Below are 27,733 nucleotides of genomic sequence, written 5' to 3' on the forward strand. Positions count from 1 at the left end.
TCAGTCCCTACAAGACCCAATTCATTACCATCACCAACAACACAGAACACCCAGCTATAAAGGCCTGGCTATCAACAATGAACCCTGGGGCTTCACACCCAAGCTCACCTCCTGCGTCAAGTCCTTCAGGTTCCACACCGACAAGCACCTCTGCTTCAAGAAACACGTAGCTAAGAAAACTCAGACACATAGGTATCCGATCTCCCTCTTGGAGAAAGTCAAGCTCTTCCTCCCTACGGACATCTTCAGATCCACTGTTCAAGAACTGGTCCTATCCTACCTTTATGGGGGCAATGCCCTTCTCAATGGCCTCCCCTCATCCTCCCATGTGCCCCTTAGAAGTGTGCTACATGTGGCCGCATTCCACATCAAGGGTCAATGCATCTACGACCACATCACCCTGGCCCTCATTGACCTTCACTGGATCCTACTGCACGCACAAATCACCTTCAAGTCTTGCTGCATCATCTATAAGACAGTCACCCTCCAGTCACCCAGCTACCTCGCTGAGAAACTCAGCATCTCTGGTGGACAGCCCACCAACAGAAGTCAGGACTTATGTAGATTCGAAATCCATCGCTGCAAATAGGAAAGGACCTGAAAACAAGCCTTCTCTGCCTACCCCCCCAAAACTATGGAACCTCCTCCCCATAATCCTCAGAATCGGCCCACGCTCCTAAAATTCTGAAAAAAAATCAAGACCTACCTCTTCAAGGAATCTCTCCTCAACACCTAGACCATCATAATGCGCCATGCTCCACCTAACTCGCTAGACGCCGTCTGCCCCTCTACTCCCTGTGACCCTGTACAGCTGTACACTCCTCTGTGCCCCTCTTTATCCTACCCCCACTGTATATCTGTTCTGTTGTTACCTCTGAAAAGCACTCCATTATACATCTGTTCTGTTGTGTGCCTCTGTAAAGTTCTCAGTTGACTCTGTTGTGTATCTGCATTGTTGTATACCTCTGTAAAGGGTTCTGTTGCTTCTCGAAGCTAGGTCCGCACTCAATAAATACAATAATAATAATAATAATATCTAACCATTTATCTGGCGTCTGACAAAGTGCTTATTTTGGTGATTCAGATTTGGCCAAATTTATTTGTGTTTTGACCCACTCCACTCTCTTGTTTGGGACATGCTACCTTTACATTATTATTTTTCTGGTATCCTATTCTATGTCATGTATTTTCTGTCTTCCTGTTATGTAGTACCCTATGTAATCTTTACTATGCTATGCTCTGAAAATGCTATGCTTTCTTAGATTTAGCATAGTAAGGTATCATATCCTACACCATGTCTGTTTTAAATGCTGTGACAGGTAATCCAAAGTTGGTTCTGATATGCGTGGCTCCCAAATGCATTGTTGCTAGAAATGTAAACTTGAAATTGAGCTTTTGACGTACACCTTACTTTTGCCTTTGGAGACTTTTCCCTCAAATGCTCCCTTAGGGCCCAGTTTGTAATTCCACTTCAACGCTCAATTTATCGGTAAATTGCCCTGCTCCACACTTTTTGCTCATTTCTTTTAAGGGTGTTGTTCACTTTTCCATTTTTTCATTTATCTATTCCCCATTTGATATTTTACAGGATACCAGTTTTGTTATACAAACTGCTCATGCTGTGTTATGTTCTGCTATATTATCATGTTATGTCATGTTGTATTGAATGAGTGTCCTGTTGCTCTGGTCCTCTGTCAACAAGTGCTATGAAGTAGCCAGAAGGAAACAGGTAGCTCTACAAAAACACTCAAATAAATAAATGATACACCACAGTGCCACTCAGTAATGAAAAGGGGCATAACTCCCAAGGTAAGCCTGCACATTAAGCTGGTAAACCCACTGCATACCCCTGTTGGAACAAAGACATCCATTCTGCCCTCTTTTAAAAGGAGTAGGTACAGGCATTCCAGTTCGAGAGAGGTAGGTAAGGAGGGTTTACACATATTAACCCCCTCCAACTGCCCTGCTTTATTACCCCAAGAGGAGCCCTGCCTCACTCATCACATTGTGTTTCCATGCAGAGGGGACCCGGCCAAGCAGTTCCGCCTGGGATGCTCCCTTTGCTGGCACTGCCTGACTGATTTGCGTATGGCTGGACCCCTTTTACAATGGCACATATGAGCTAAAAACAGTGGTCAGGTTGCCCAGGGAAGTGCCAGTAGATTTATTTATTTATTTATTTATTTATTTATTTATACATTTGTAACACGCTCATAACGCATAGGCATCTAGGCGCTGGAATTCTAAGAACATGGTTTAGGTACAGTTTGGTACTTCCTTAATGCAAAGTTACAATTAGTTTACAATATGGTACTTCCTTGATGCAGGGTTATCAGTACTTCATTCAGTCGCATCTTAGGCCAGTACATGTGTTCATTATTTAGTCGAAAGCAATAATGGTCAGCACATTATGGGGGATTAACTATCCCAAATGAGGAAGACAGCAGAAGGGGCGGTCAAGAAAAACCGGTCTAGAAAAACTGGTAGACATTAGGTGCCTATTGTTGGGAGTCTAGGCTGAATAGACAGATTACGGGGGATTAACTATCCCGAATGAGGAAGACAGCAGAGGGGCGGTGTAGAAAAACTGGTAGACATTAGGTGCCTATTGTTTAGAGTCTAGGCTGAATAGATGCATATTTAGGCTTTTTCAGAATGACCATAGTGATGTGTCATTTCTCAGTTGTGTGGGGAGGGAGTTCCACAGTTGAGCTGATATTACGGGGAAGCTTGAGCCACCTGCTTTCTGTCTTCTAAACCTTGGTGTCGCAATGAGGTTGTCGTACGAGGAGCATGTGGGTCAATGGATTGAGTTTTGCTGATTGGGTTACTGAGGTAGGCGGGTGCCTTATTGGCGAGACATTTTTGTGTAAGAGTGAGGATTTTAAATTTGATCCTATCTTGTACTGGGAGCCAGTGAATATTTCATCTGATGGCCGAGATGTGTTCCTTCTTAGGTATATTTAAAGCAGCTCTAATAGCGTTGTTTTGTACAATTGGCAGCTCCCTAATGTTTCTATTATTAGTATCTGCAAAGAGCGAGTTGCAATAATCAATCCTAGTGAGCATCAAGGCTCTAGCTAGGATAATGCAATTCTCAGGTGAAAGGAAGGGCCTACTGGCTCTAATTAATATGGATGTGTAGGCTGAGGATGAGACAATAGCATTAACCTGTCTGTTCAGTGTCAGGGCCGAGTCAATGTAGACCCCGAAGGTTTTTATTTAATTTACAACAGTAATGGTGTTGCCATCGATATTGAACGTTTTGTATTGTTGGGGGAGATTGTTTAGCTTAGATTTGTTACCGATTAGAATTAACTCAGTCTTATGCTCATTGAGGCATAGTTCATTTTGCACCATCCAGGCCTGGATTGCGAGATAGATTTTGTTATGGTTTATTGTGTCGGGATCATAACAATTTTGTTGGTATCATAACAGCCTGTGATTGGTATCAGTATTTGGATATCATCCGCATAATTTGTATACGTGATGCCCATGTTGTCAAGTTTATCAAATAGGAGCTTTGTGAAAGCATTATAAAAGGTATGCGACACGCAGGAACCTTGCGGTACGCCACAAGCCACTAAGGGTGGGGGGGCCACTGAGGTGTTGGAGAAGACCCTCATGGTACGGTTAGCGAGAAAGGATTCAATCCATTTAATTGCTTCAGGGTGTAAGCGATATTCAATCAACACTACAGCTAAGTCAATGCCTAGTCTGGGATGCTGAGGAAAACCCTTATTGATGTATTTTTATGTCCCGTTCAGTACTCTGGATGACAACCCTTGTATCACACCCCCCTCTTAGAATCCCCCTGACCCCACTGAGCCAAGAAGTAGGTTTGTTTTGCAAATTAAAAGGTTTATTTGAAAATTTAAACAATATATATATATATATATATATATACATATATATATATATATATATATATATATATATATATATGTATATATATATATGGGATACATTACTCACCGTAATCGTATTTCTGATGCTTGTATCTGCTTAGATCACATGCTGTGCATAGGCCGACATCTAGTGGAAGCTGCGGAGTATTACAGTTTGTTTTTCGAAAGTCGAAAATGGGCGTCGACACAGGCGTGCCAGTAATACTATCCCTAGTGTGACGTCCACTGTACCCAAGATCCCTCACGCGTGTAGGATCCTCAGATTGTATTTTTTCTGACATGAGGAAGCATGAGGAGTAGCGTGAGTACAGATAATCCAAGCAGATAGACAGAAAAGGTAAGACTACAAGCAATCATGCGCCTTCTCTCGGAGGGGAGGAAGGGTGGGTCGCATGTGAATCTAAGCAGATACAAGCATCAGAAATACGATTACGGTGAGTAATGTATCCCTTCTGAGGCTTGTGGAATCTGCTTAGATCACATGCTGTGCATAGATTAGCGAGCAGTACCAGAAGAAGGAGGTGGGATGTGAGAAGGGTCATGAGCAAACAGGTGTCTTAGAACCGCTTGTCCCACTTGTGTATCTGTCTTGGAATGAGTGTCAATGCAGTAATGCTGAGTAAAAGTGTGAATAGAGCTCCAAGTAGCCGCTTTGCAAATGGTGTCGAGGGGAACATTTGCAATGAAAGCCAGAGTGGCACCAATGCCTCTAGTAGAGTGGGCCCTTGGCGTAAAAGGCAGAGTCTTGTCAGAAAGAGAGTAACACAGCTGTATACAGTTGATAATCCACTTCGAGATAGCGCCCTTAGAGACGCGATCCCCCTCTCTGCCTGTAGCTACGGAGACAAACAGTTGATCTGTTTTCCTTAGCGGTCTGGTTTTATTTACATAGTATAGGACCGCCCTACGCACATCTAGGGTGTGTAGTTTCACCTCAGCCGAGCTTTGCGGGTTCTGGAGAAAACCGGAAGCTCGATGGACTGGTTTACATGGAACTTGGATATGAATTTAGGTGAGAACCTAGGGTGTGTGCGTAAAACCAGTTTGTCCTTGTGGATAGTAAAGAAAGGATCCTGCACTGACAGAGCCTGAATTTCACTGACCCTTCTTATGGAGGTAATGGCTACTAAGAAGGCCGTTTTATAAGTCAGGTGTTTGAGACTACTTTTATGCATGGGTTCGAATGGGGGTCCCATGAGCTTAGCTAGCACCACGTTGAGGTCCCATCCTGGCGGTGGGTTCGAAATAGGAGGGTGAAGTCTCTTTACTCCTTCCATGAAGGCTTTAACCACTGGTACTTTCCACCACGAGACCTTGTTATGGGATGTGGTGTAAGCCGAGAGGGCTGCCAGGTGTACTTTCAGCGAGTTAAAAACCAACCCTGCATCCAGCAGGTGGAGCATGTATGTCACAACGTTGGAAGGAGTGCAATCAACCGGGTTGATTTGTTTTTTCTGGCACCAGATAACGAATCTTTTCCACTTATCAAAGTAACAGTGCCTTGTATTTGGTTTCCTGGACTCCTTTAGAATGTCCATACACCTCTGTGGTAATTTGAGATGTCCAAACTCTATGACTTCAGGAGCCATGCTGCTAGGTTCATAGAGTTGGGTTCCTGATGCACTGTTTGACCCTGTTGCTGGGACAGTAGGTTGTACCAGGCTGGGAGTCTGATGGGTTCGCACACCGCCATCCTGCGTAGGTGTGGAAACCATGGTTGTCTCGCCCACATGGGAGCAACTAGGATGAGCGTCATAGATTCCTTGTTCATCTTGTACACCACCTTCCTGATGAGAGGAGTTGGTGGAAAAGCGTATGCAAACATCCCTGACCAGTTCATCCACAGGGCATTCCCTTGGGAGTCCGGCTGGGGGAACCTGGATGCAAATCCTGGGCATTGTTTGTTTTCGCTTGTGGCGAATAGGTCTATAGTGGGGAAACCCCACTGAGAGAAGAGATCTTCTACTACGTCTCTGTGAAGGACCCATTCGTGTTCTTCTGGGAGGGAGTTTCTGCTTAGAGCATCCGCTAGGGAATTGAGCTCCCCTGGAACATGTTGCGATGACAGGAAGATGTTCCGTCTGAGTGCCCATATCCATATTTTCTGGGCAAGCTTGGACAGATTTGGCGAACGAGTCCCCCCTTGCTTGTTCAGATAGAACATGGCTGTCGTGCTGTCCGTCCTGATCTGCACCGACAAGTTCAGTAGATGGGGCTCGAACGCCCTTAGCGCTCGGAATACTGCCAGAAGCTCTAGCAGATTGATGTGGTTCTTGGCTACTGAGTGAGACCAGAGACCCTGAGCTGTGTGGTGGAGATGGTGAGCTCCCCACCCAGTCAGGCATGCATCTGTAGTCACCACGGCTTGTACTTCGGGATCGTAAAAGGGTTTCCCCTTTGCGAGATTCTCTCTTGTCCACCAGTGTAGGCTCTGTACGAGTGTTGGCGAAACGACCACTAGATCGTCCCAATGACCACTTGCCTGAGACCACTGTTTCGCCAACCATTCCTGCATGGGACGCATGCGCAGACGCGCGTGGGGGACCAGGTAAATGCATGACGCCATCATGCCCAGTAACCGCATAGCTTTGCGTACTGTTATCTGTTGACCTGACTGATAATGCGGAATTTGCAGAAGTATATTCCGAATTCTCTCTTCCGAAGGGAAGGTCAATCCTTTCTGAGTATCTAGGATAGCTCCTAGAAACTGTTTTGAGGTGCTTGGCACCAGACTTGACTTTTTCTCGTTGATGGAGAAGCCTAATTCGTGGAGGAGGTCGATAGTCCTCTGAATGTTTGACCTGCAAATTCCTGGGGTTTCCCCCGTTATGAGCCAGTCGTCCAGATAAGGGTACACCGGGATTGCTTCCCTGCGTAGGTGTGCAGCCGCCACCGCCAGTACCTTGGTGAATACCCTTGGTGCTGAAGCTATCCCGAAGGGCAGTACCTTGAATTGGTAGTGGCGACTGTCCACCTTGAAGCGCAAGTACTTTTTGTGCGCTGGGAGCATGGAAATATGAAAATAAGCATCTTTCATATCCAAGGTTGCCATGTAATCCCCCTTTTTTAGGAGGGGGATTACCTCTTGTAGCGTGGTCATACGGAATTTTTGGGGCTTGACATATTTGTTGGCAGGCCGTAAGTCCAATACTGGGCGCATTGTCAAATCTTTCTTTGGCACAAGGAAGTAAGTTGAATAGATACCCTTGTTTACCTGGTGTCCTGGGACGAGTTCTATCGCGTCCTTTTCTAGCAGAATGGCGATCTCCTCGAGAAGGATCCTTTGATGCTCTAGGGAGTGCACTCTTTGTCGTGGAGGATGATTCCGGGGACGCTGCAGTAGTTCTATACAATATCCTGCGGATACTGTTGACAGCACCCATCTGTCTGAGGTGATCCCTTCCCAAGCCTGGGTGAAGGTGGAAATGCGTCCCCCTACTGGGGTTGCGTGGCAAGGGACCCTGAACTGAGCGTCACTGTTTTGGTGGAGGCGTGCCCCCGCCCTTGTTGGGGCTGCCTCTGCCTCTTCCACGACCTCTCTTGTTACCCCTGCCGTAACTCTGGGTAGACTGCTGGTTGTTATTCCATTGTGTACCTTGTCCCTGGGCATAGTTGCCTCTTTGTGAATTTTGGCCGCGTGGGCGACGAAAATTATTGTTCCCCCTCTGGTTAGGGGGTTTGTTGGTAAGCTGGCCAAGGGATTTGAGAGTCTCATATTCATCTTTGGCATTTTTAAGTGCGTCTTCGACCGCTTTCCCAAACAATAGGTCGGGTTCCACTGGCTTGTCTATTAAAGAAGCCTGGGTTTCTGTCTTGAATCCCGACTGCCGTAACCACGCATGTCTCTTGATAACAGTACCTTCTGCTATCAATCTCCCTGCGTTGTCAGCGGCGTCGAAAGTTGCTTTTAAAATGCAACCAGACACGGCTCTCCCCTCTGCCGAGATCCGAGCCAGCTGGCCCTTTAACGGTTCTGGAGCAGAGGCAATGAGCGCCGCGACTTCTTCCCATAGATGGCAATTGTAACTAGCCAACAGGGTGGTGGAATTCGCAATCCTTGCTTGGTAGGCGGACGTTGAGGCTACCTTTCTGCCAAACCCGTAAAGTTTTTTGCTCTCCTTGTCGGGAGGAGCTTCTGATGAAGATAAGGGCGTGCCAGCCCTCTTTCTAGTGTTGGTCACCACTAGGGAATCTGGTTTAAGATGTCCCTTTATATACAGAGGGTCAGACTGGGCTGCCCGGAAAATCTTTTCAATTCTGGGGTTGACAGCTCTGGTGAGGTTAGGATTCACCAGGGAAGGATCTATTCTTCGTTGGATGGATTTGAGGATAGGGATGGTCTGAGCGACCGGTCTTCTCTCTCCTACAAACTCCTCCGCGAAGTCCCTTTCCTCCTGTACACCGTGGGTGTCGATGTGGAAGTGTTCCGCTGCTCGAGCGAGAACCTCGTTAAGGAGGGGCTGGTTATCAACTGGAGAGTCAGTAACTGGGGCTTCGCTTTGTACTGGGGAATCTACTCTGTAAATTTCCTGCTCATCTTCTCCCTCCTCCAGGTCCTCATCCTCTGCATAGTAATCTGTCCCGGTTTGTTCTTCCATAAATGCAAACTCCTGGTCCTCTTCAGGGAAAACTTGTCCCTGATAACTGGGGAGTGGAGTAGAATATGGAGTGGAGTAAGGCTGAACCTTGAAGGGTTCAGGTCTTTCGACCCGGGGCTCTTTACTTAGCGGGATAGGATCGGAGGAGCCTGAGGGTGTGGCCCCTTGAGGGTTATATGAAAGAAAGTGTTCTGGGTTCTTATCATAAAAATCAGCCAAGGAAGACATCCTAGACATAACCCTGTCTATGTCTTCACTGGACCATTCCCTGGAACAGGGTATTACTTTAGCAGGTGATTTATTTTCAAGGGTAGACTTGTGTTTGCTTGTCTGCTTAGGCTTTACAGGGGTGGAAGGCTGTTCCGCTGTTTCCCCCCTTCTCCGTGCGTGGAAAAATGTTTTCCCTGTCCCTTGGGGGCCCCAGAGACTTTCGACGGCTGGCGTCGAGGGTCTGGAGAGGTATCTGTGTGCTTCGGGCGTGGGGCCTCACTGATGTTAACCGCGGTCTCGGTATCTTGGAGCGCGGCCTGGGGGTGGAAGTCGTCTTCGTCTCCCGACGATCGAACTTCCGTTAGTGTGTGTAGCGAGGCACTCTTGGCAAGAGTGGATGATTGCCTTGCGTCGTGAGGCGATCTCGATCGAGAGCGCCCAGAGGACACCGAGTCGGACCGTTCTTTTTGTGCCTCTTTCCGGGAAGTCGACGTCGTCGAGGTCCGGTTGGTCTTAGTGTGTTTAGTGTGTGTTAGGTGTGTAGCGCTTGCGTCGCCGGGGGTCTTCCCCATAGCCGCCTTGCCGGACGACCTTCCGAGGTCGGGGACCTGCGCTCGTCGGCTGTCTTTCGACGCCGTAATGCCCTCGCCGTCCGAAAGTACGGCGTCGCTGCCATCGCTGAAGGCGCCCTCCGCTGCCATGGCCTCCTGCCTGGCGTGGTGGGCCCAACGCTTTGTCGAACGGTCCTTAAGTGTCTTAGGTTTAAACCTACTACACGCTCTGCAGTTCGCTTCGGGGTGATCCCTCGGCAAGCAGAGATTGCACGTGGCGTGCCTGTCGACCCAAGGGTATTTGCGATTGCACTTGGGGCAGAATTGAAAAGGGGTACCCTCCATACGCACCTTAAGGCAGCGGGCTGCTAAGTGTAGGAATATATATAAATGTAACTATATATCAAGAGTGAAGAGTATGTACCACCCCCCACTCTCCCTACTTGTAAGGGCCGAGGCCAGCGGCCTACTAGGCCCGGGCCGAGGCCAGCGGCCTACCGAGGCCCAGATCCGTCGTGCAGCAGTCGACGGTCGATGACTTCTCCAGCCGTCGTCGAGGTTGAGGGTCGACGTTGGGGTGGGGAAGGGAATGAATAAGAATTAAAATTATAATAACAGCAAAAGTATGGCTAAGGCCAGGGAACTCCGCAAGATGCTTCCGACCAGTATGGCGGAAAAAAACAATCTGAGGATCCTACACGCGTGAGGGATCTTGGGTACAGTGGACGTCACACTAGGGATAGTATTACTGGCACGCCTGTGTCGACGCCCATTTTCGACTTTCGAAAAACAAACTGTAATACTCCGCAGCTTCCACTAGATGTCGGCCTATGCACAGCATGTGATCTAAGCAGATTCCACAAGCCTCAGAAATATATATATCACACTTCTATAAATAAATTGATAATGGATATTACACTTGTGAATATGAGCAGTAGTCAGCAAGAGGTAACTTATGAATAGGAACAGAAGAATAAGGTGGGAAAGAATGCTTTATATGGTTCAAGGAAACGCAAGGTGGAATAAAATGCAGTACAGAAATAACTTGTTATGATTTTAGCAAAAGGTAATATGATCACTTTTTTCCTCAGCATCCCAGACTAGGCATTGACCTAGCTGTAGTGTTGATTGTATATCGCTTACAAGGGGGACATTTCTAAATGTTGGCCTAAGATTCTGTGATTGACCAGAACAAAGGCAGCAGAGAGGTCTAGTAGAAGGAGGATACATACATCTCCTTTGTCCCTAAATTGGTCAATTTGTGTCTTTAAATCAAGGAGCGCCGTTTCAGTTCCATGCCCAGGCCTGAATCCAGATTGTCTCAGTCCAAGGAGATTATTAAGCTCCAGTAATTTTTGAATATGCAGATAAGCAGCGCAGTCGAGGATTTTTAAGAGAAATGGAACTGTGGTGATGGGTCGGAAATTTATAGGGATGTTAGGGTCCAGGGTGGGATTTCTTAATAGTGGAAGTACCCATGCTTCTTTTAAATCATCAGGTACTGTGTTTGTGGCAAAGCAACTGTTAATAACATGTGTTATAAAAGGTGCTAATTCATTGGCACATTCTTTTATCAAGGTTGCAGGGCAGGTGTCACCCTTGCATCTTGACGGTTTGAGACCATAAATGATGTTGGTAGTTTGAAGAATTGACACAGGTATGAATGTACATTTTGTTGTCTTAGTTGGTTCTAAGGCAAGGGGTGGGGTGGCATGGGCAATTCAAGGATGAGCTTGTTTTTTTCATTTCTATTTTACTTTGGAGTAGAGAGATGAGGCGCAGGTGATTCAAGCTTGCAGAGAAAGGCGAATAATTCACTGGATTTGATTGGGCATTTATGATTCTTAGGTTGTAAACTTCGCTTTTGGCTTTAATGATTGCAGTCTTGTAATTGTTAGAGATCATCTGGAAGAAGGCTTTATTATCGAGCGTTGGTGACTTAGCCCAATTACTTTCGGCAGACCTTTTAGTTGCTCTCAAAGTTTGGAGATAAAGAGTGAACCAAGGTTTGATATATGCTGAGGGTTTGGCTTTCTTAACTTTCAGAGGGGCTACTTTCTCAATAGCCTTGGTCTAGACTTTATTATATAGACTGACCAGTGCTTGCAGGTCATTGTTCAGGTTGATCATCTCGAGAATGGGTGATAGGAGTGGTAGCATGTTATCACAGTTAATTTCTTTCAGGCTTTTGGAAGGTGCCAGAGGTCCTGGAGGGGTAATCTTAGGCGTTTTGGTGGATAGGGTAGTGGAGAAGGTAATAATGTAATTGTCTGACCACAGGGCCGAGGTGTTGGAAAGGATGTCAGTGGCACAGTCAGAGTCAGCGATCCAATCTAAAATGCGTCCTTTTTCCTGAGTAGGGGAGCAGATTCTATGTTTGAACCCTAGAACATCCATGGAATTGGCCAGAAGAGAAGCACGGGAGTCTAGAGGATCATTCAAGCTGAGGTTGCAGTCTCCTAGGATGATGGTTTTAGAGTGAAGTTTCATGTTGTGTGCAAGGAGATTGATCCAGCATTAATAAGGGCACATTTTAGGTGTAGGAACTCATTGTGGTTGGCTGATTCCTTGGTTAGTGAGTTTACATTCTTAGGGCATTTATGTTTGAGATCTAAGGTAGGTGGTGTTTGGCTTGCAGGGGTCTGACAGGGCGGCCTTTTGGTAGTGATTGGCCTATGTATATTTTGGCATGGAGCTGAATGTGAGTCTTGTGTGTCATGTGGTCCCAGATTTTGAATGGTGTGTTTGGCTAGTGGGATGGCCTTAGTAGGGCGAAGGGTATGGTACTGGATGATTTGGGACAAGACATTGTTTACGGGTAATCAAGTCAAGGCGATGCAATTTAATTTTAGCCTTGGTGGGATTCAACAAAAGGAGTTCAATTGTAATATCAGCATCCAATAGTGCATCTAGAACACACTGTGTCCATGTCTTAGGAAGTTTAAGTCGATATGTAAGAAGGTAGTTCGCAAGAATGCCCAAAACATTAGGGGACGTTGCGCCTATTAAACATTTTCTATATAAGGTAAATAATTTACACAATACTTGGCTATAGATGGAGATAACCCCTAATTCGGAGCGTAATAAAGGTAACAGTGTACATTTTGGGAGACCCAATACTAACTTCCAAAACTTGGCCTCATAGCTATCCCAGAAAGCACTGGGTTTATGTGGACCTGTTTCTGCACCATAAATAATTATCGGGATGACCTTTTGCAGAAAAAAGGTAATTATATGAGATGATGTAAATTTCCCATATTTGAATAGCAAGATTCTTGGTTGCGAAGTTAATGTACGGATTTTGGCATCCAATGTCGCTGTATACATTTAATGGGTCTGTAAATGGAAGTCCCAAATATTTATATTGTGAAACAGTAGATAACCCTTGATTTTGTAAGGTCCATTTATAATTTGATGTTTTTTTAGTTGAGGTTTTGTGACACGTTACTATGTGAGTTTTATCAGAATTAATAATCAATTAACTGCTGATCGACCGAATCAAAAGCGATATTAAAATCAACAAAAGCCAAGAATAGATTTTGTTCAAGATATTTGCTTTTGAGTAAATTTAGAATGAGCATTTTAGGAGATGTGCCCATTCCACTGACGAAACCAGATTGGAATGGATCCTTTTGGTCTCACACTTAGTCACACTAATCATTTAGCTCCTGAAGTATGAGGAAGTATGATGTGGCTATAGATTTTACCAGGCACATCTAACAGGGCAATGGGCCTATAGCTTTGTGGTTGATTGCATTCACCCTTTTTGAAAAAAGGGATAATAATGGAATGTTTCCAAGTGGGAGGGATACATTGAGTATGGTTAATATTTTGAAAAATTTGTAACAATATGTCAGACCACATTTCCGGGTTCTGTTTGAATATCTTTTTCGATAACCCATCAGGGCCTGGAGCTTTAGAATGGCTTGTTGTAGAGATATAATGAAGTATATCCGCCCTTAGTATATTAAGATGAAAATGGGTCATTTCCTCAAATTCCTGTACATGTAAGGCAATCAATTGTTTGGCATAGATTTTGATAAAGTGATCAATCCAAACCCTTTCAGATGCATTGTGAGTCTGAGTCAAAGTTTGAGAGGTAACCGTTGCTTAATTCAATGTCGACCACATTTGTGCAGTATTTTGTTTTCGTATGAGGGTCAACATGTGTTCTCCATCCTTTTGACAGAGAGTTGCACAATATGAGCGCAACCAATTTCTATACGATATTTTAGCTTTAGTCAGAGCAGCTGATCTTTGGTTTACCGGAAGGGATAAAGCTTTACTTTTCAAAGCACGATGTTCTGATTTTTTGTTTTTTTTTTGCAATATGTTTCTGCATAAGGTCATAGTAGAATATATCACTATGTTCACCACTATGTCATGAGTGAGCAAAGGCAGAGGCATGATTGTTTTCAAACTGGATTATTGTCCCATCAGTCCACTTTATGCAATTTAATCTGAGTCTTCTTTTCGGTCCATCTAAAGGTCCATCTAAAGGTCCTGTAGGAAATGTTGAAGCAATGACTACCATGTCATGTGTCTTGGGTTTCTGCAAGGTAGGGACATTGGCTGTGTAGGCAGGCGACTGGGTAATGTGGAGGTCTTTTTGGTTGGTTCCAGAAGATAGTCTGTATCTCCTTACGGGTCCATCATGTGGCCAAGAAGCAAGGAAGTGGGCTGAGCCAGTAAGGCATGTAGACCCATTATCCTGAATAGATAGGGTAGTGTTGGTTATGGGTCCTGGTGCCGGGAAAGGGGGAGTTTTGTTAAGGAATTGAGTAGGGCATTGGAGGGGGCAGTGTCATACACAACATAAATGGGCTAAGCTATTCTTGAACTGGATGAATGATCCTTCTGAGCAGGACCAGGCCTCTGAGCTGGTGGTATCCATGAGGTAATGCATTGATAGTGGTGAAGTAACTAGTTTCAGGTGCACACTAAGTCATTTCTCAGCTGGGCTTAAGGAATAAGGGACATGTGGCCAGGTTTAGTGATCCATGTCTGGAGTTGACTGAATAGTTAGCTAGTGGGGCAAGCAGCACAATGTTCAGCAATGCAGGAGAGACGGTGGTGGTTAGGTCATCACCACTCTCAGTGCAGATGCTGGCATGACCATGATCCTAGAAACAGCAAGTGTGTGTTGTGTGTGGGTGACAAGGTTCGTGAGACAAGGTTTGCTATGATGGCGGCGTTGGTTAATTACAAGTGTGCTGGTCTAAACATTCAGTAAGGATTCTGGTCGAGGTATCAAGTAATCAAATAAGGGGATAAGGCTATGCTGGCAGGATGCTGGCATATGCAGGTTTATGCATTAGTCATTAACGTTAGGCAGCAGTGATAGCGTTATTTTTATATTGACTTCACCTACGCAAATCACAGGATAATACGTAACAGTGCAAAAACAGCAAAGAGAACATTTGTTGGTAGTAAGCAAGCAAGTTAGGTATTTGTTGCACATTGGATGCGGCTAAGCAAGTAACAGGATGATGTATAACAGTGCAATCAACATTGATCACGTTGGCTGATAACAAGTATGCACATTTAGATAAGTGTAAACGATGTTCTGAACGTGACAGAGTAAGGAGGTATGGCAACGCTAGTCACCTTGGAAACGTTGGCTTAGTACAGACGCCCACCTACAAATGCTCATTTATAAAGGAGACAATCCAGATTCATTCAAAACCTTCAACCCATTACTTTTTTGGTTATAATTTGTCTCCCTGTGTGAGAGCAGGTATGCCCAGACGTGGGTCTCTTGCTCGCTGCGCCATAGGGAACCAAGCTGCACCTCACGGATGAGGCACAGCAAGGCCGAAACATGGCTTGTGTTTCTGTGCAGAGGGGACCTGGCCAAATAGTTCAGGTTCAGCTACTCCCATTAGTGGCAATACCTGACTGATTTGCATATGGCTGGATCCCATTTGCAATGGCGCAGATGGGCTAAAAAACAGTGGATTGGAAGGTTTGTCTCCCTGTGTGAGAGAGGGTATATCCAGACGTGCGTCCCTTGCTTGCTGTGCTATAGGCAACCAACAATTTTTGCCACTGTTTTCTGCCACCAGTAGTAGTAAGTAGAAGGGCTTTGCTCTCCTGTTTTCTTGTGTATGATCATAACATGAACAAACTCATAATTGTACCCAGAACTGTTGAAGGCTTAAATGCCTGACCACTGCTGAGCCAAAGTTATAAAAAACAAAAAGTAGGTTTGCCCCATTGACAACCATAAACACTGGGGCTAACTAATCATGAACACTGGGGCTAACTAATCATGAAGCATGACAAGTGTGTGTTAAGATTGGAAAGATATACAACAAACATCAAATGTACCAAACCATCATTTATCCAACAAATGGTAATCAACTGAATCCTCATGAACACATAATTCATCACATGTTTAGAAAAAATACTCAGTGCACAAATACAATAAATTGCATAAAGTGCATACAAAAAAAGCACAAAAATAATTCGCTTTAAATACTAAGTGCATGTAGCATATAAAGTGCAGACATCTAAAGTATATTATCAAGGACTCATGGTTTGAACTCAAACAACCATAATTAATTCAAAAGTTGTTGTTCCATTTGATAGTAAACAAATCAATCAAATCAAAATCACAGTCAATTAGTCATCTACTAGAAGAGACAATGGGCCTCATTACGAGGTAGCCATGGTGCTATTAGCATCATGGCTAACCCCTTACCGCATTCCGGGTCCGGGTTCTCGGAATGGGGACTTACCGGGTCATTCCAACCTTGGAGGACCCGGTAAGTACCCATTCCGAGAACCATTCCCCATTCCCCTTCGAGCCCCCATAGGGCTCAATGGGAATGGGGATGGAGCTAATAACGGGCCCGCTAGCTCCCTGGGCCCTTAGCGGGTCCCGCTAAGGGCGCCTGGTAAAACCAGGCACCCATAGCGGGACCCGCTAAGGGACCTCATAATGCAGCGGTAAGGGGTTAACGGCAACGGCACTGTTACCGTTGCCGTTAACCCCTTATCGCTGACCTCGTAATGAGGCCCAATGTATTAATGGTTGTCTTATATGCAGAGCTCATAGAGGCATCTCCTGATCATCCCTATACTAGTTTCAACCATGTCTCCATTATTGGGCTGGTTTTCCGGAAGGACTTGATCCATTGTTGTTCCAAAAGTTCCCAATTCTTCAAGCCATCAGAAAATTCTGTTGTGTGTAATTCTTAAGAAGTAACCTGCAACCGGCTACCATTAGGCCCTCATTACGAGGTGGTAGTCATGGCGCTATTTGCGCCATGACTGCCACCAATAACGGTACCGTGTCTGGATTGGTGCAATGGGGACTTACCGGTCTAGTCCGCCCGTTATTTGCGCCCTGGTCCCTTAACGGGTCCCGTCCATAACGCCAGGTCAGACCAGGCGTTAATGGAGGGACCCGCTAAGGGACCTTGTAATAGGGTGGTAAGGGATTACCGGTACTGGTCTCCTTACCGGTGCCCGGTATTCCTTACGGCCCAACTTGGAATGAGGCTCTGTGTCTATTCCCAGTTAGAAACGAGTGTCTCGCTGAAGCAATTGAGACTGGTCTGAGCACCCGTAAGAGAAAATGTGTGGTTACGTGCGATGCCTGACATGCTCGTGGCAGCGCGTAAGGGTAATGTGAAAACAGGCATGTCCTGCTTTCACATTACAGGCGATGCACTGCTGTGAGCACCATGCCATGAGCCTGAGTCTATTCCCAGTTGGGAACGGGCAGGCTGAGAGCATCTTGCAAAGCAATGGACACCGGTCTGACTGCCCGTAAGAGAAAACGTGTGGATAACTGCGATACCTATCATGCTCACGGCAGCCCATAGCATGTAATGTGAAAGCAGCCCAATTTCATACTTCACGTTATGTGTTGTACCTCTGGGGACACTACGATTGTGAAATGGTTGTGTGTTTACCCCTAGTCCCTATAGCATAGTATTGGAAAAGTCCTATGTACTGGAAACCTCCTGCTCATCCCCATATATTTATGAACCAGTCTGTTTATTTTTATTGAGTGGTAGTTTAAAAGTATACAAACAACAATATTACATGGCCTGCGGTAGCGGCCATGTAGTTATGGTTAAGTTGCTAAACCCATAGGAAGAGCACTATTTGGGTGGCTTATAACTTTGCCCCCCTCGACGAATCCTCACCAAACTTTGCAAAACAAGTATATGGCCCACTGTTATTTTGTTTTGCAAAGTTTGATGAGGTTTGGTCAAGGGGAGGGCAAAGTTATAGGGGGGGGAGGTTCCAAAATGTATTTTTTTCTCATAGACATAATGGGAAAAAAATGTGCTCACGCCTACAGCCCAAACCGCTGAATGGATTTTCACCAAATGTGCAGCAGGAGCAGCGGCTTGGTCCCAAAAGCGTGCGTTTCTTAATTCTGTGTAAATCTGTCCAGTAGTTTTTTTTAAACGACCAAAACATAAGGCAAAACAATGTGTGATATCTATGTCCGGTCCGCGGACTCACTTCTCGACCACATCGGGACGCAGCCGCTGATTGGGTGGTGAGAAAACGTGAAATGCGTCGGTTTTCGCGAAACGCCTGCCATGTTGGATTTGCAGACTTTTTTGGGGGTCCGCGGACAGCGGAGCAACCTTTTAAAAAAAAAAAAGCAACATTGCACATGTCGAACTCAGCAAACAATCTCTGGGGCGGTGGGGGGTGAGGATGAGATGGGATATTGCCATACAAAGCCAAAAAACAGGTTATTTCACCCCCCGACAGTCTGCAAACACTCAAGATTTCTTGGGGCAGTCCTGGGGTGTCCGCGGACACTTCAGATGTCCTAGGACATCTGTACCTATTTCTGCATTACAGGGTTGGGGAAAAGCAGTTTTTGGAAGGCTTATAACTTTAGCTCCACTCAATGAAACTGCATGTAATTTTGCAATTTTATTCTAGACCTAATCCTGAATGGTTTTGCGAAGTTGGTGGGATTTTCTCAAGGGGGGTCTCAATATTTTTAGATGGCTTATAACTTTATTGCTATTTGACGAATGTGGACAATACTTTTGAGAAAGATTATAGACCCAACCTTCAATGTTTTTGTAAAGTCTGAATGGATTTTGTCAAGTGGGGGCTAGGTTATATGACAATTGTATGTGCATTAATTTGACACTTTTGAAAAATAAAACATGGGCGGATTTCGAGCAAACTCGTGAGGAGCATTGGCAAGGACATTAAAGCATGGTTTTGCAAATGTGCCAGTGTTTTATTTTTTGACAAGTGTCATAATGTAGGTACAAAAAATAGTCATACACTTGTGGTGACTGAGGTATAGCCTGTGGCCATGGGCAGTAGCCAGATTGTCTGGGTCATGGCATAAGGTCATGATGCCGACAATCTGGCTACTGGCCATGACCACGAGGGACATAAAATGGTGTTAAAGTGGCCAAGTCCACGTGGAATCGGCTGTGTGGTAAAGTTATTCAAAAGTAGAAACTCTTTAGGGTGTTACATTGGCTTATTCCCAAGCGCCCACAAATAACTGAAAAGGATGACAAATGACTCCCTTTACAGTGTTCAGAAACTCCACATCTTGTGGTTTATTATAAGATATTCTGGTGCCCTTTGTGATTACACGTGTTTCGATGACTAAATCATCTTTTTCAAATCAGGGCTAATTGCACTGTTGCCCACTAGTATTCTTAATGTCATGTGAATAATTTCATGGGTTAAATCCCAGATCCATCTTTCCTTCCCGTGCCAAAGGACATTTTGGCAGTTAAGTTATGAAATGGAGTTACTACAAATACATAAACATAAACATGTGCTTTGAATGTACCTCAGCCATTTGTCTATTGTTACAGATGGTGTCAATAACTCCAAAACTTCGAAAGATGTTGAAATGATTTTTATTTCGATATTGGTAACGAATACTCTACTGGCTTCCCCATCTCAACCACCCATGGACTCTCACCTTCCTAACCCAGGCTTCCCAAACCCCAGTCGGGATATGTAACCCCTACTATCTAAAAGCTAGCTACAGGTGACAGCCTAAAGCAAAAAGACTCATCTATCTGGCTCCCTCCAGGATTCTTCTAAAAGGTCCCTAACCAAACACTCCACAGATGTTTTCAATAGGAAGGATGATTTTTGTGTGGTGGTAACACACACTCTGGACCATTATCTCATGCACACACTCCATCTATCTTATTTCCCTGATCCTACTACTCCTTCTGCCTCAACCTCTTCCCTAATTTCACTCACCACTCTTCCTTCTTTTCCTCCCCTCACACCCTCAAGTCTTATTCGTTCTCTCTCTCTCTCTCTCTCTCACGTGAGGTGAATGACTACCAATCACATTCATCATCTGTTAGCACGTGATTTTCCTCACGCTGCCGTGATGCGCATCATGTGACTGTTGTTAGCAGTTAAAAGCATCGGAAGCCACGAAGTCAGTGCTTCTCAGCTGCCTCTTAAGGATTGTTTGGCGTTTTGAATCTTATTGGATATTTAGGCACTACGACCACGGACTGCTTCACGGATTTGTCTTCGTCCTTCTCCTTGCATCTGTTACCATTGCCCTGGATCTGTTTCTACTGGTATTGGCCCCAGACACTCTCAATGGACTGCATAACGGACTGCCATTTGCCTGGAACTTTTTTGGCCTTGTAACCACTGGTTTTTTATCTCGTTTTTGGATTTTGGACTCTTGTGCAGATTCATCTTGACCCATGTGTTGAACTGACATCCAAGCCTCATTGGATACCGACCCATTGACTCTGCTGTTGATCCCCTGATACATCCCATTCTTTGTGGCCTTGTTTACATTACACTTAGGTAAGCCTTATTACAACTTGTTTTCATATGATCTTATCATCATTGCACTTTGTTTGATAACCATCTATTGCATTACAGCACTCAGGGGTCCTTCCGGTGTTCCTGGTTCCAGATTGACGGCTCACTTCACCTGTGGCCTCAAAGATTGCACAGGCAGTGATTGGCCATTCTGCCTGTGTGGTACTTGGGGACGGAGGTATTCATTAATCTGCACGACCATCAAGATCAGAACACTGTCCCTCTGAAATCCATACACTCTCACCTCTCTCCTCACCCCTTGCACACCCCTCTGCTCATGTCTCGCCACATACCTCTACTCATCCCTCTTCTCGCCTCTCTCCATACCCCTCTCCTCACCTGTCTCTAAACACAAACTCCTATTTGCACCTTCACACTCTTTCCACCTATCTATTCCAACTACCCCCTTCCCTCTACTTCTACTACTGTCTTTTACTACTTCCAGACCATCCTACAATACAGACACTTTATCATTCTCTCTCTCTCTCTTTAGTTCCTCCTACCCTTTTCTCTGATCCTAGTTTCTTTCTTCTCTTTTTCTCACTCACCTTTTACACTCCCCTCACCACACTACACTCAACTAACACCTCACACTCTCTCAATAAATACCTCAGATGCACTCTAAACCAACTCTTTATTGGCATCCATCCTTTGCCTGGTCTCTCAGTCCACCTCCATGCCTTCTGGCATCACCCCGACAACCCGCACTCTACCTCTGATTCACTCTTTCATACCATTTTCTTCCTGGTTCTAGCCCACTCCATTAGTTCCAGCGATTACATAACTCTGTGACTTAACCACGTAAAAAGCTCTAAAACAAATCTTTTAATCTCCATTTGGAGGGTAGCAGCCATGTGCTCAGGCTACCCGTTTCCCTTGTGGTTTTCTTCATGGGCTGGTGTACTTTGCTACCAATTCGGGTTGGGGAGGACTTATAGGTCTCTCCTAATCCCCGGCAGTCCCTTCTTTCTTTCAGTCCATTTTCTGTTAACTCTTCCTTGACCTGAAACACATCTGGGGTTTGTAGGTCAGGTGTTGGCTCTCTCATCGCTGTTTGGCAAAACAAATCTCAGATCCTTCCACTTTTGTTTCTGATTCCGTTCCCTGGGTCTGGTCTTGGTTTTCCTCGTTGTGACCAGGTGCATTCTGAGTTGCTGTGATGGAAAGAGAAAAGACAACTCTGTCCAGAGACAGTACTGCAAGGCATCCTGTGACAGAGGTTGGTACTCACATTAACATTCAAGCACGTGAACTCTCCACCTTCGGGACAGATCTGGCTCTTGCTTTTGCCATGGTAAAACCGCTAGCCAGCATGAGAAGGGTCCCTGCTCCCCTTTGACAGGGTCCAGTCCTAAACCCTGTCAAGGACTAGACTCACACTTGTTTCTTGGTTTGCTCTTGTGTTGTCAAATGGTATTGTGACTCATGTTAGCAAATTCCTGCCAATTACTGCTTCTTGGATATTTTATCTGGATTTACTGCTAACCGGCCTCTTCCTCATTCCTTGGATATCTTCATTTTGCCACACCAAATAGATGGATGATTTTCTAATCTTCTGTGTGCCGTATTTCCAGCTATTGTTCTAGGACATTGCACTAATAACTGGGTTGCCCCTATATTTTTGTATAGGTAGAATTCTGTCCATTCCCTTTACCCATGTGCCGCATACCATTGCAACTGTATAGGGATGTGTCAGGGGCTGACTAAGTAGGCTCTGGGTCAGATCGAACGTTGATGCTTCGCCAGCCCAACATCAGGTAAAGACATTGAAACACCTTGTCTGTAGGTGCATTTTAAAAACCCAATAAAATAAAATGAAAATAAAGGCATCTTTCATTAACTTCTGTTTCATATGTTTTTCGAAACAATAAGGGTCTTCTAGAATGTTCAGGTCTGGGGTAATTGTGTTCCGTAGATGTGGGCCCGGTTATCGACAGATGCCTCAAGCAAAGCTGGCTTTACCTGTGGTAGCTAGTAGGAAGTCCATTACCAGGGAGGATCTCAGAGTTCTTGTCAGTTGGTAGCAAGTCACATCGTCAGGCAAATATTTTGGGTTATTTTTCCAAATTACATTATGTGCAAGTCATAGATTAAGGATGATTATATATGCTTAAAATAACGGTCTAGTGAGGCTTTACAAAGTTGGGGGGATATGGTCCCATGCTGTGAGTCTCAGGATAAGAATTGCAGCCTTGTTCATAGCCAACAGTAGGTGATCGTTTGACTTCTTGGTAGAGTCAGGTAGAGGATGTTACATAATGGTTAGAATCAAGCTTGGATCTACTTACTTGTCAGATTATACAGTGTAGCACGCTGTTTTATTCATTACTAGACTGTTTTTGAGATAATGTTGTGCCTGTCTATTTAGAATTGTTGTATTTGAGACCATATGTTGCTCGTTGAATTTTTTTAAAGCATTTTTCGTCATTTTAGAAAAGATTGTTTTTTTTCTCCTAAAATATCCTAAATTGCTGCTTTTATTGTTTTATTTAGATTGAGTTGCTGTCCGCTACTGAAGAAGCCTTTGAAAACATGTTGTGCTGCCTGTTTTGCACAGTTTGAGCTCCGAACTACAAATCGCGTATTTGTTGTAGTCCTTCGTTCTGTATTTCCCCACTGTCAGGCACTTCAGTTTCGGCTTGTCAGGGACCAAGCCAGTCCACGATAGGACGCTTCTGTTGAATTCCTAAAACCTTGATATTCCGGTGTATGTTTAACAGGATACCGTGGGCCTTGTTTATTTTGGAACGCTCTAACAATACTTGGGGGGAAAAGTAAAACGGAGGAAAGCAAAAGGGCATGGAAACTGATTGAAAAAAAAATACAAATACAAAATGAATGAGACAAACAAAAGTTGTTACAATGATCAAATAAATAGGGCGGACAGTGAGACAAAAAAGCTTTTTGACATATTCAGGAAATGGGAAAAACCGAATGTTTTAGAAAGACAATTTGTGCCGGATAAGGATTTGTGCTTGGGGGGCCCAGCAAGGAATGTGTAAAGACTTCAAAATGATGCTGTCCGAATAGTATGCAACAAGTGTTCAGGTCTCGGAAAGAGTTTCATTGGCTACCAGTGGCTGTGAAGGTTTGATTTAAAGTTCTCCCCCTGGCCCTTAAATGTATGTTTAGGGGTGCTCCCCTTTATTTGTGAGAAAAAGTGACTTTTTATAAGCCTCAACAATCTGTGTGGTCAAGTGGTGCTCAGCAGCTCATGGTTCGTTGGGTTAAAAGAGCAAGGGGGAATGGAAGATCATTCCCTGTTTTGGCTGCCCAAGCATGGAATGACCTTCCCATGGACCTATGTTTGGAAGGAAGACATTATACCTTCAGGAGACATCTAAAAACTCTCCTTTTTGAGTAAAGCGGCTTATGGATTTTCCCCTTCTGTTATGCCCTGTTTTCCCTGTGTCCTTGTGTTTATGGTGCGTCCTGATGCCTACGTGCTTTGTCACCATACAAACAGATAGACACATAAATAAAGTAAATACATCTACTCTTTTCTATGTGTGGTAGTATGGAAACTAAGCACATGTTTAGCAAATGTACCTGGAAATGTGCACTGACGGACACAACATATTTCTGAGTGTTGATAGTGGACTTCAGATCAAAGATGAAGCCTACTGGGTTTCTCATCCAGTTTAGGATAGTATCCAAGAACATCAGTACATCTGAATGGTAAGGAAACAAGAATGGTATTGACCAGCACAAATATTTCAGTTTTTTTCTCTTTTGAGGAAGAGGCAGTTGATAGACATCCAATTGCTGTCAGTCACTAAGCCATTGCATATAATGTATGAAGAAGTTGGACAATAATTGAGTTGCATTGATGTTCAGTTGTAAGAATTGGTGTGCAATCACGTATGACTCTTTCATTTTCAAAGTGCTCCATCCTAGGTGGCTTATAAACATATTTTGACTTACTGTGCCATATGCTGCTGAGGGGTCGAGTCGAATCAATTTCGCTTGTTGGTAAGTGTCTGGAGTTTTGAGGATCTGTTATTTGACATAGACTAGCCTGAACATAATGGACCATGTCTAATTCAAAAATGTTTTCAGTTAAAGAGTCACTATTCCTTCAAGAATTATGACCACCAAAGAGATGTAAGATATTGCACAATAGTTAGACAGGCCCAGAGAAGCAATTGTGGCTTTCTTTAGTTTTCTATAGCCCAGGCCTTAGAGCATTGACGTTTTGCAGATCTGCTTGGTGGTGTGCTCAAAGGCAGAGATCTGGCCTTTTACAAAATATGCTGGGTATGTTGTGTTTTAGGCTGAGTAGGCCTTTATCTTATGCACTACTTTGATCAATTTCTCAGTGGTGATATATTTGAATGAACTGAAACCATTGGTTGGTTGAGGACCATCTGGTGGGGCCAATGGCTTCTAAGATCTTGAACAAAGATCAGGGATAATTGACTAACCATTTCCTGGCACTAGTTGCTAATGTGGTATGCTTTTAAATAAATAATACCCGGATTTGCCTGATTAAAATCATGTCATAAGAAATTTTGAACACAGTTACAATTTTATTTCTAAACCTATACATTAGTTGGAACATTTTGAATTGTTAATTTAAAAAGAAGACCATGGGGTTGTTTCACACAGTGTTTCCCTATGGGATTGCACCATTATAAAAATGCTTCTGTTAATTAGGCCCTAAGGCTCTATACACGTTGTTAACTTTATTTCTGCTTTGTGTATAATGAATTTTCTATGGAACACGCTGCCTTATCCCTCTGTTCCGACTTGATTTCTCTGGTCTCCTTGCCTGTGTGTTTGTGCAAGGGTGTATGTGTTTTCCCTATTCTTTTCTCTTTCTTCACTTACAGCTCTGTACCTGGCCATTTTCTCTTATCACCCTGTCTCAATGTACTGCCTCAATATGCTGCCTGTCTGTATCCCATGTCTCCTTTTCTGCCCACCTCTTAGTTCTTCTTTCTCTTTGCATACCTCTTTTCCTCTGACTCTCTGTACCCCTATCTCTGTCTCTGCTCTCCTATTTCTCAATGTGGTTCTTGTTTTGCATACTTCCATCTATCTCTCTGCACCTTATATGTATACACTATCTCATAGGTCCTTTCTTGGTACACCCTGTTTCTTTTTGTCACTCATCATCCTAGCCTTGCGCTACTTGCCTTTTTTGTGCATCTACTTTTGGTGAGCCCTTTGGTGTGCGGCTATCCTTTATTCACCCTGTTGCTCTGTCTAGTCACATTCTATCTATGTCTTTCTTTGAGAAGTAAAAAACTAATAGACCATCATCGGTGAGGTGCAGTGTGCTTCCCTAGGCACAAAGCGAAAGGGGCCCACATTTGAACATATCGATCTGAATTTTGGAAAATGCAAATAACTTGATGAATGTAATGGTTTAATGTTATCACAAGACTGGGAATCTCTTTGTGTAGGTTCCATTCCACTGCTTTTCAGATCATCTGCACTAGAAGGGAGGTGTTGTGATGTGGTGGGTGGGGTGTGGTGGATCAGCTAAATAAATGCCTCAAAAAGGACATTCACTGTGTCAATTCTCAAAACAAATATGCACATACCGCAATCATCATCAATCATTGTATTTAATTAATTTGAGGAAAAATACACACACATACACATTTCGTTTCAATCTGTAACATGCATCACATTAAAATCCATCAACATTCAAAAAATAAATTTAAAAAACAGCATACCTTAAAGAGATAAAAGTGTAATACCTATTCTACCCATTATACATCTTAACTACATTTTAAAAGGATGCCCCTCATCTGTCTCATAACTCACTATCCTACTTCTCACGGCCCTGCTAATAACGCCCAAAAATTACACAGCTCCAAAAGGCATAACATTTTCTTTCTAGCCTTTTTTCGATGTTCTATTCCAATCTAAATTCAACCATGTCTATTTGTCAACTGTTAGACCAAACTGCAAGAACGGGATTTGCGCCCTTATGGCTCAATTTACTCATCAATAAAACAGAGAATTCCTATATGGTGCTGCATGCCCATTACCCAATTTGTTGGTACTCGGTTTCTGAAACTTGGAAGAAAGAGAGACTGAGTCGATACATTAAATAACGTATTTGCAAGGTCCATTGTTAATGTAATATACAATAAGAGAAAATAATTAAGATAATCTTTCTTAAATGTGTTGCCATCAGGGCATGATAAAGCATGCATTATGTGAAAAACCTGAACCATTACAAACAGCATGTAGGGTAGCTAGTGCTTCATTTGTGGCGGTGTTTGCCAGTGCTCAGCCCTGGGACTTATTTCTGAGCCCCGGCACTTATTTTCTTAGAATCAGTCTGATTATGATGTTGTGTTTTGGCAACGTTAATATTAAATCTCATTCAGCAGTTGTCACACAACAAGCAACAACAGTGTGCACTGGCCACATTCTCTTCACCATGTGTCCGTGCACCGGTATTCATGAACTTGATGACCCATGTAGACAGCAGACTGTTACTTATTTATTTTCATTGATAACAATGAGTTGAACTGTGACATTGCTAAGTGCTTGTGCTGGCCACGCTCACACACTTCTCCAGGCCTGCTACATAACAATGGAACTCCTCCACTACTGCAATATGCAGAAACACTACAACATTAGTGTGGGTTGGCAACAAGAGGACAGTCACCAGCCAGCAGCACCAACACAGGGGAAAGGCCAGGGGAAAAGCCACTGCCTAAGAGGAGTGCCTTTCACGAATGTCAATCTATACACAAAGGTTTTACTGCATTGTTTGACAGACACGTTTAACAGTTCAGTAATCATGTTTCCTGCAAAATCAATTAAACTTAGTAGCAAAGTAGTTTTGCTCATTATTCTGTGGATAGATGGTCAACATGTTCCAATTGCCGCCTATGCAATCCGAGCAAAATGTTTACACTGATGATGTGTTTAAAGAAGCACTTAAACATGTATCTTAAACTAAATACTGTATGTTATTTTATGTTGTTTAGCATCTGTAAATTGCACATCTGCCATGGCTAGTGCACACATCACCCAAATAGCAAGTGGGAGGTGCATCATTAACCCTAGATATGCAGTCACTGTTGGGGAACAATCCTGGGTGCTGGTAGCAGTGGGCAGGGATTTGCCCGCCCGATGTGTCCCAGGTCCGCCAGAAGTATATTTGGACCCTGGCACGTATTCTTTTACAAGCCAAGCACTGGTGGTAGCACAATAAATGGAATCATCTACGGAGCACGAGCAGGCTTTTTTCTTTTAAAGTAACGCTGTAATGGTCCGGACATTCGGTTTCAAGTATTAGACCAGCTGTGGAATCAGCTAAACCAGCGCTCATCATGTTGAACTCGTGTTGCCTGAATCCAGCTCTGAAAGTTGTTTACTACAAAAGGAGCATTGTTCGGCGGTTGTTGGTAATCGGTCGGAGCTTGTGTTTAGTGGGGGCCCTTATCAGCAATCTCTTTCCCCTGACAGATGGAAAATAATCAGAGCTTCTTACTGACAGCAATATGAATCATTTCTCCACTTTAAGAGGTTTCCTGATGAGGGCCACGAGAACGAATACCTTCAATTGTAAACGAAAGGACAGTTTTGCTGAAAGACATTGAGGAGGGGGCATGGGGTCATCATAATGCGGGCAGCTTATCACTGTCCTGATCGGGGGTATTGATGAAATCATGGAATG

The 27,733-nt window shown here is 44.1% G+C and overlaps 1 protein-coding gene across 14 annotated transcripts in view; it reads right to left on the minus strand.

The window, feature by feature from the left end:
• Positions 1-27,733, minus strand: part of ERC2 (ELKS/RAB6-interacting/CAST family member 2) — a 4,434,974-nt gene that overhangs the window by 3,122,606 nt on the left and 1,284,635 nt on the right. The window lies entirely within an intron of this gene.

Source organism: Ambystoma mexicanum, chromosome 2p, assembly GCF_040938575.1.
Source record: "Ambystoma mexicanum isolate Mex_15411 chromosome 2p, UKY_AmexF1_1, whole genome shotgun sequence".
Lineage (NCBI taxonomy): Eukaryota > Metazoa > Chordata > Amphibia > Caudata > Ambystomatidae > Ambystoma > Ambystoma mexicanum.